We start from the raw sequence: 9,787 nt of genomic DNA, 5'->3' as shown, positions 1-9,787 counted from the left end.
CTAAGCTATTTACCAAACAGGTTAGATAATAAGAAAATAATCAAAATGAGTTTTTCCTTTTTAAATGAGATTTAAACACATTTTAAAATTATTTTTATAAGTATAGACTTCAAATATATTAAGTTTCAAAATTATCATTATGGCATAAAGACTATAACTTTTTATTACATAGCACAGATGGTCCTCCTCAGTTTTAGACATGGTTGAAGTTAAGGGAAAATAAGGCAGAGCTAGCTGACTGGCTGTACCTTTGGGAAGCCCAGTCTGTCCCAGGGAATATCCACAACTCAATTTCATTGTAATATCCAGAGCTGGTACAGCTTTCAGGTCCTTCCCCATACTGAACAAACACTCAACAAGCCTGAAAAGAGTATTTCCCCATTGTAATCAAGAAAATTACTTCCTGTTTTATAAATATTCAAGGATTTTGTGACACAATAGAGGGAAACAGATAAATACATCATTTCAATGAAGTATTGTGGTTATTATCAAGGGATCTGCACAATCTACTCAGGGGAGTAAACCCATAGTTTCCCTGGGGTGGAATCAGAGATGATCTTATGAGAGAACTGCATCTTTAAAAAAAATCATTGCAATACCAGAGAACATGAATAACAGCAGAATTGGGATACTTGATTCAAATAATAACTAACATACTAGTATTTCTGTTTTGAAGCTTTTTAATTCATAAAATTAAAATGTAAGACTAGGTATTTAATGCAGTTTAAATTTTAAAATCATACATTAAGTAAAATGAAAAATTACAAAAATTTAAACATTAAATATAAATCATTACCAATATCAGTTGTTGGTAGGTAAAACAAATAAAGTGTTACAAACTAATATACACACTACATGAAATTAAGAAAATGTAATTAATCATGAAAAATAGAAGATGAAATATGATATAATCTTTTTTTTAAAGAAAGATGTTTCTTAAAGTGTCAATTGGTTTTTATTAGATAGTGAACTTATTTTTGTGCACATTTTTCCAGTTGCTGAAAAAGCTCTTTCTAATTCTACACCAGTTGGAAGAGGATATATTGGTTATTAGCTAACTCCAGATATTTTCTTTTTACTCCATCTCCAAATGATCTCTGTCTCTGTCTCTGTCTGTCTCTCTCTTGCTGACTTTGATGACATATTTTTAATAGCTATCTTTTCCATGGGTTGTGATCTTTTTATTGACAGCAAGCTGTTGTTCTAATTCTTTCAAAAGAGATATTACAGTTCTCTTTTGGCTTCTTTAGTTTCATGGTGGGATTCCATGCAGAGAGTTTCTTGCATTAGTTCCAATACTGGCATTTTCATATTCTGTTTGTTCAGAAGTTCCTGGAACACAAATAAGTATTATTTTTCCAATAGGAGATTTTCCTTTCAATTGTCATTAATTCTTCCTCTTAAGAATTATGGAGACAGTGAAGAATTTTATCTAAACAAGTGAAACAGTTTGATTAGAAATTGTAAGCCAGTTTAATATGTAAATGATTCAAATTTCAGAAATTTTTAGAATAATGGTTTTATTCCAACAAAAAATACTGATCTTCTGGTACCTTAAAATATCATAGTATATGAAACACTAAAAAATTTTTTAAAAACCGGTATTGCAGTGAAATGTAATCCACATAATACAAGGCAGATGTGCGGTTCAGTCTTAGCATTAAAAGAATCACAAATCCAGCAACCTGAAGTAATTAAAATAGAAATTCAAATCTTTACTATACCCTCTGAAGAAAATCCCCAAGGAGAAATACTTACTTAAAACTTCAACAAAATCCCCTTTCTTTATCACAATTGCCTGGAACATGTCTGGAAAGTTACTCAAAAGTCTTTCTTCTTTGTTCATTACCAAAGTTCTCAGAACTTTCATTTGAACACGTACAGGGTGAATTCTTGTCTTCCCATTATGCTTCACCTTCCAGAATTACCATTTGTTCTTTTACTTGTAACCATCCCCTCTTTCCCATGAAGGTCTCCTGTGTCCTCAGATTAAAAATGGAACAGGAGGTAAGGGACTTAAGGTAGGTCCTATATTCTTTCAAGGAGCATGACTACATTGAGAAGAAGGAAGATAGAACAGTAGCCTGAGGAGGACACAATGTTGAGGGAGGTATAATTTTTTGCATTGCTTTTGAATATAAGAAACATTAACATGTTTATAAGACATGGAAAAGGGGCCAAATGGAAAGAGAGACATTAAAAACACAGAAAAGATGGACTAGAATAACCCAAAGATGGAGGTCCCAGGCCTTTGCACATGCTGTTCCTCTCTTGCCTGAGACTCCTTTCTATTCCATCTGGCTGTCTACTGCTTGTTATTCAGGACTCAATTCAGAAATCAGATCCTACAGAAAGTCTTATAGGATCCCCCCTCCATGTTTCCGTAGCTACTGAAGCTCATCCTAGTGTGGCCCTCACCCCTGTATTTAACAGCCTTGTGCACTTGCAGACTCCATCACTAAAGACCAGGTCTACAAAGCAATCTTGAGAAAGAAAAACAGAGTTGGAGGAATCAGGCTCCCTGACCTCAAACTATACTACAAAGCTACAGTAATCAAGACAGTATGGTACTGGCACAAAAACAGAAACATAGATCAATGGTACAGGATAGAAAGCCCAGAGATAAACCCATGTACATATGGTCACCTAATTTATAACAAAGGAGGCAAGAACAGACAATGGAGAAAAGACAGCCTCTTCGATAAGTGGTGCTGGGAAAACTGGACAGCCACATGTAAAAGAATGAAATTAGAACACTCCCTAACACCATGCACAAAAACTCCAAATGGATTAAAGAACTAAATGTAAGACCAGACAGGAAAAACACTCTTTGACATAAACTACAGCAAGATCTTTTTTGACCCACATCCTAGAGTAATGAAAATAAAACCCAAAATAAACAAATGCGAGCTAATTAAACTTAAAAGCTTTTGCACAGCAAAGGAAACCATAAATAAGATGAAAAGACAACCCTCAGAATGGGAGAAAATATTTGCAAATGAAGCAATGGACAAAGGATTAATCTCCAAAATATACAAACAGCTCATGGAGCGGCCAAGAGGCACATGAAAAGATACTCAACATCACTAATTATTAGAGAAATGCAAATCAAAACTACAATGAGGTAACACCTCACACTGGTCAGAATGGCCATCATCAAAAATTCTACGAACAATGAATGCTGGAGAGGGTGTGGAGAAAAGTGAACCCTTTTGCACTGTTGGTGGGAATGTAAATTGATACAGCCACTATGGAAACAGCATGGAGGTTCCTTAAAAAACTACAAATAGAACTACCATAATGACCCAGCAATCCCACTCCTGGGCATATCCCTGAGAAAATCATAATTCAAAAGGACACATGTACCCCAATGTTCATTGCAGCACTATTTACAATAGCCAGGACATGGAAACAACCTAAATGTCCAACGATAGATGAATGGATAAAGAAGATGTGGTACATATATGCAATGGAATATTACTCAGCCATGAAAACGAACAAAACTGGGTCATATGTGGAGATGTGGATGGACCTAGAGTTTGTCATACAGAGTGAAGTAAGTCAGAAAGAGAAAAACAAATAGCGTATATTAACGTGTATACGTGGAATTTAGAAAAATGGTACAGATGAACCTATTTGTAGGGCAGGAATAGAGATGTAGACGTAGGGAATGGACATGTGGACCTGGGGGGAAAGGGGTGGGTGGGACGAATTGGGAGATTAGGTTTGACATAAATACACTACCATGTGTAAAATAGATAGCTAGTGGGAACCTACCGTATAGCACAGGGAGCTCAGCCATGCTTTGTGACGATCTGGATGGGTGGGATGCGGGGGTGGGAGGGAGGTCCAAGAGGGAGGGGATATAGGTATACATGTAGTTGATTCACTTCATTGTACAGCAGAAGCTAACACAACATTGTAAAGCAATTTTACTCCAATAATAATAATTTTTTAAAAAAGACCAGGTCCAGTTGATCCTTATAACCCCAACCTCAGGCAGAGGAAGTGGTGCACACTGTAGCAGGTTCTCAATTAACATTTGCTGAATAAATGAATGAATGCTTTAAAGAGAGGAAGAGGTGAGCTTCCCTAATGGCACAGTGGTTAAGAATCCGCCTGCCAATGCAGGGGACACAGGTTCGAGCCCTGGTCCGGGTAGATCCCACATGCCGTGGAGCAGCGAAGGCCATGTGCCCAAACTACTGAGCCTGCGTGTTTTTTAAAAAAGACCAGGTCCAGTTGATCCTTATAACCCCAACCTCAGGCAGAGGAAGTGGTGCACACTGTAGCAGGTTCTCAATTAACATTTGCTGAATAAATGAATGAATGCTTTAAAGAGAGGAAGAGGTGAGCTTCCCTAATGGCACAGTGGTTAAGAATCCGCCTGCCAATGCAGGGGACACAGGTTCGAGCCCTGGTCCGGGTAGATCCCACATGCCGTGGAGCAGCTAAGCCCATGTGCCACAACTACTGAGCCTGCGTGCCACAACTACTGAAGCCCACACACCTAGAGCCTGTGCTCCGCAATAAGAGAAGCCACCGCAATGAGAAGCCCACGCACCGCAAGGAAGAGTAGCCCCCGCTCACCGCAACTAGAGAAAGCCCGCATGCAGCAACGAAGAACCAACACAGCCCAAAAATTAAATAAGTAAATAAATTAAAAAATAAAGAGAGGAAGAGGTGGTCACACAACCATAAAAATAGGATGAGTCTTCTTCTTTTTGAAAGAAACTACTTAAAACCATCATTTTCGTGGTCTCTTTAACTAAGATAGGAATCCTGACAGCTCCCATATCATCTGAAGGCCCAAAGAGAAAGTATAAAAGGAACTAAATATTCTACAATTTAAAATAACTAATTGATTCCAAGACGGGTGGGCTGTGGAAGGCAGCCCACTTCAAATCCCATGTAGCCTATCTCAAGTCCCAAACATGCCCTTCTTCTTTAAGGCTTTAGATTTAACCGTTCCAGAGAATTAATGTTTAAGCAATATATTATTTAATATAACATGTATTATCTCACAGTTCATATGGGTCAGGAATCAGAGCATGGGTTAGCTGGGTCCTCTGGGTCAGGGTCTCTCACAGGGCTGCTGTTTAGGTGTTGCCCGAGGCTGTAGTAATCGCAAGGATGAGCTGAGGAAGAATGTGCTTCCAAGCTCACTCACATGATTGTTGGCAGGATTTAGTTTGTCATGAGCTGTTGGGCTGAAGGTTTCAGTTCTTTGCTGACTATTGGTCGTTGGCTTCCCTCAGTTTCTTACCATGTGGGCTTCTCTACAGGGTATCTCACAACATGGCAGCTGGCTTCATCAGAGAGGCAAGTGGGAAGACCCAAAGGGAAAGTGTGAATAGGATGGGAGACAGTCTTTTATTACCTAATCTCAATAGCGACAACCCATCATGTTTGCTCTATTCTATATATTAGAGTCAAGTCACTGGGTTCCACTCACACCCAAGGGGAAGGGAATATACAATGGAGTGAATATCTGGAGAACAGATCACCAGGAACCATTTTAGAAGCCGCCTGCGCAATGGTGTGTTCACGTTGTGTCATCAGGTACAGTAGTAGAGCAACAGTTGTGCAATTTACACCGATAGGTACATCAAAGAGAGGACCCAACCCAGAAGTCCTACATCTGTCTTGGACCCACTATGAGAGCAGGTGTGTCAAATCTCCCCACTGCTACATGTCAAAAAAAAAAAATCTGTGGGACTTAGCATCGCTGACCAGCCTCTAAAACCACAGGGCACAACTTCAGATCGAATGATGCAAATTTATAGAATTGTACAAATGAGGCAAGAAGGATGAATCCAGGGAGTCATGCTCCTCCTTGGTTTACCAAAAGGTTGGTAGGATTTTCAGGGGAAAGAATTAAAGAAAGAGGCTGAAAAGAAGAAAGGTAGAATCTTAGCCTAGTTCCTCAGAAAGCAGAGCCTGAAACAAAGGCTGAAGTCTACATTTTTTTTTCTATTTCTTTATTTATTTAATTAATTTATTTATTTTCACTGCGTTGGGTCTTTGTTGCTACATGCGGGCTTTCTCTAGTTGCAGCAAGTGGGGGCTACTCTTCGTTGCAATGCACGGGCTTCTCACTGCAGTGGCTTCTCTTGCTGTGGAGCATGGGCTCTAGGCATGCGGGCTTCAGTAGTTGCAGCACGTGGGCTCAGGAGTTGTGGCTTGCGGGTTCTAGAGTACAGGCTTAGTTGCTCCGCGGCATGTGGGATCTTCCCGGAACAGGGTACAAACCCGTGTCTCCTGCATCGGCAGGCGGATTCTTATCCACTGCACCACCAGGGAAGCCCTGAAGTCTAATTCTTTATTGAGGAATGTGAACTAGGGAGCAGGAGCAAGGGATGGGGGATAGAGGCAGGGAAGATGGAAAACTGATGCAAAGATGCATCATCAAGTTGGCCATCACTATGGGTGACTGGCTGTGGGATCCAGTGGGACTACCAAGGAGTCCCCTGAAATGCATCTCAGGACAATCAATTAGGGATAAAAGGGGGGTAATATTCTTCAGTCAAATCCCATCCCCCATTGCTCAAAGGTCCCCCCAAGGGAATGAGCCCCACTACTTCTGGGCTGCATAAGCATGAGCACCATGGTGGGTTTCCACAGTGTTCTTCACCATGGAGCCAGCAGACAAACCCCAAGTGGAGGGTGAGGGGCAAGATTACAATTCAAGATTATGAGCCCCTTAAGGTCATGGACTATGCATTATTCATCTTTGTGTTCCAAATAGCTCAAAATTATGACGGATAAATGTTTGTGGAATAATGAAGGAATGAATTTTAAAGCCTCTAGATTCACTGAATGCAGTTTGTGACTTACTTGCTCCTTCAAACTTTCTACTGAAAAAGTAGAAAAAAATTCAAGAACCAGGAAAGCCATTTCTGGTTTATTAATAAATAGGAAGAAAAATAAGAAGACTGAGTTAGTCTGAAAACCTAACAACTGAACACCTTAAAACACTGCTTTTGCTTTATAATAGTTAAAAATTTAAAACATTTGGTTGGTTAAAATAATTGCATGTATATTTATATTTTATTCCATTCCACAGAAATTGAAAATAGTTTTATATGTGTTTGTAGAGAAAAAAATATACAATTACATAAGACTTGTTTAAAATAGTATTATTGGGCTTCCCTGGTGGCGCAGTGGTTGAGAGTCCGCCTGCCGATGCAGGGGACACGGGTTTGTGCCCCGGTCCGGGAAGATCCCTCATGCCGCGGAGCAACTGGGCCTGTGAGCCATGGCCGCTGAGCCTGCGTGTCTGGAGCCTGTGCTCCGCAATGGGAGAGGCCATAACAGTGAGAGGCCCGCGTACCGCAAAAAAAAGAATAATAATAAAATAAAATAGTATTATTCACAGTGAGGTGTTAAACCGCTAAGGATATTCAGTGGTGGGTTCACAAAACTTACAAAGTAAATATGCCATATCTTCCAGAAACAAGAGTGTTACAATGATTTTTCCTCTTTTTGCTCTGTTGCAAGAAATGGCGTGAGCCACCGCCATGTTGCAGAACACCTGTGGGTTAAGCGTATACTTCCCTTTCAAGGGCAGGTGGGCCTTATAAGAAGGATGGAGCAGCATGTTTACTGATTGTTAGTCTTTTCTTTGGGGGCTAGAACTCGCTCTCCCTGCCCCACCTCCTTGCAAAGAGGGGACATATCAACTTGGATTTCCTCCAAGAAACTTAGGGCTCATCCAGCCCTTCTCTTCCTTCAGATTGGGGTGGATCTTTGGGTGATATGAAAGGAAGCAGTTTTAGTATCAGAAAAAGTTTATTAGAAAATTCTCATCCTGAGCTAGTGTAGCATGTGATGTGGTATTGCCATTCATTAAAACCAACTGGAGGAAACATGCTTGGTTCCAAAGTGGTCCTTGTATAAAAAGCAGTTTCTGATGTGAAAAAAAAAAAAAAGAAATTTATTTAAAATGCACAGGTTGTGAGAAAAAAATAACCATTAGGTTAAATAGGAAAATGAATGTTTATAAAGTAAATAGAATAAAGTGGAACAAAATCCTTACTAGGATTTTAAATCAATTGAGTTTAATTCAAATCCCCCCAATTCCAAAATGGCAGTAACAAGATGCTATCTCAGCAGATGATCTTGACCCTTAATTCATAGACAAGAATGATACCTTCAGGCATGAAATACCCCAAATGTCCAGCACCCTCTCCTACAGACTTACCTACAACTATCTCCTTTTTAGCTTTCTCTAGTTTCAGAGGATGAGGTGTACTGCCTGTTGGTCAAGACCAATCCAGCCACCTTGTCTTGTCGCTCCTTCATTCTTCAAAGTCTTGCTCCATCAGTTAATCTCTCTCTGCTCTTGTTTCTTCAGCTCCTTTCTCATTACTGGTTTCTTCCCCTACAATATTTATGAAATGCTTAAGAATCTACTTTTCCAAAACATCCCTTCTTTGTCTCAGATACACAAGATAACTATTTCATGGAGATTCTTGTTTAGAAGATTCTGGGTCTTCCTTGGGTAATGCTGGTCTGTGAACTGTTTGTTACTGATCAGAGATTGAGATAAGGAAGTTTCATCAAAGTGTAAAGTAACTACACCAATAAGCACGCAGTTTCATTCAGCTGACTTTTTTTTTTTAAGTAAGAATTTCTCAATGAAATAAACAGTGTGTTCGTTTATATTCTGGCACCTTACCTCACTATGGTTACGGTCTAGTAATGAACAGTTTGTGGACTGGCACCCGTCAGTGGACTAGCTTGTTTGTGGACTACACACCGAGTAATACTGATTGGAGTGACAATAATGCAAATCTCACTATATCCCCACACCAACACCCTACCCCAGTCAAGTGAGGCTGGAGAGAGAATTGTCAGAATTAACTCAGTTTGATGTTCAGGTTACACTTCTAAGACATAGATCACATACGTGTGAATCAACATCCCTCTAGAAAACTGTTTTTCAGACTACAGATCTTGACCCAAACTACTTGCTAAGAACTGTTTTATGGAACTTTTGATTCAGTTATATTTATATATTATTGATAGGTTATTGTTTAAAAATATTCATTCCCCTTATCTCCGTGAGTATACTTTTCTGTCCTTGACTTAGGGCTTGCCATTGACTTGCTCTAGCCAGTGGGATGTTAGATGTGACATGATCAAAGGTTTGAAGAATATTTGTGCAACTGGGCTTACTATTTGGCACCTCCGCCATTTCCGTAAGAAAAATATGCTCAGGTTAGTCCACGAGTATCAATAATAGGATGAGAGACACACATGGGGCAGAACCACCCAAGCTAGACCCCACCAGCCAGGATCAGTTTACATCAGCTAACCACCCACCAACCCACAGACCCATGAGCAAGCCCTGCCAAGATCAGCCGTGACACCCAGCTGAGTCCAGCATAGATCAGCTGACCCTAACCAACACAGAACTGAGTGAAAGAAATGCTTGCTCTTGTATATCCCTAAGATGTTCTGGATGTTTTATTACAAACAAATAGCTGATTGATACACATTTATATGTCTGTATTGGGTTGACAATATAATGTGCATTGCAGTGGGTAACAAAAGGTTTGAAAGCCACTGGTCTAGAAAAATACCATGTTTCTCCTGCATTCCTTACTATTTAATGAGCTTAAAGGAAGTTCCTGTCTGGGAGTGGCTGCTTGCAGTAATAAAGAATGAAGGTAGGGCTTCCCTGGTGGCACAGTGGTTGAGAATTCGCCTGCCGATGCAGGGGATACGGGTTCGTGCCCCGGTCCGGGAAGATCCCACATGCCGCGGAGCGGCTGGGCCCGTG

The 9,787-nt window shown here is 40.1% G+C and overlaps 1 long non-coding RNA gene across 2 annotated transcripts in view; it reads right to left on the bottom strand.

Moving 5' to 3' along the window:
• Positions 1-898: 898 nt before the first annotated feature.
• The window catches only part of LOC114486143 (uncharacterized), a 17,557-nt gene continuing 8,668 nt past the window's right edge, over positions 899-9,787 (bottom strand). For both annotated transcript variants that reach the window (XR_003679412.1, XR_008617051.1), the window contains exons 2-3: positions 8,204-8,383; positions 899-1,332 (exon numbers count right to left, since the gene is read on the bottom strand). This is a non-coding gene — a long non-coding RNA (uncharacterized lncRNA). The remainder of the gene's footprint in view (positions 1,333-8,203; positions 8,384-9,787) is intronic.

Source organism: Physeter macrocephalus, chromosome 4 (genome assembly GCF_002837175.3).
Source record: "Physeter macrocephalus isolate SW-GA chromosome 4, ASM283717v5, whole genome shotgun sequence".
In the NCBI taxonomy this organism is placed as follows: Eukaryota; Metazoa; Chordata; class Mammalia; order Artiodactyla; family Physeteridae; genus Physeter; species Physeter macrocephalus.
Note: the sequence above shows the minus strand (reverse complement) of the source record. Positions and strands in the feature narration are given on the sequence as shown.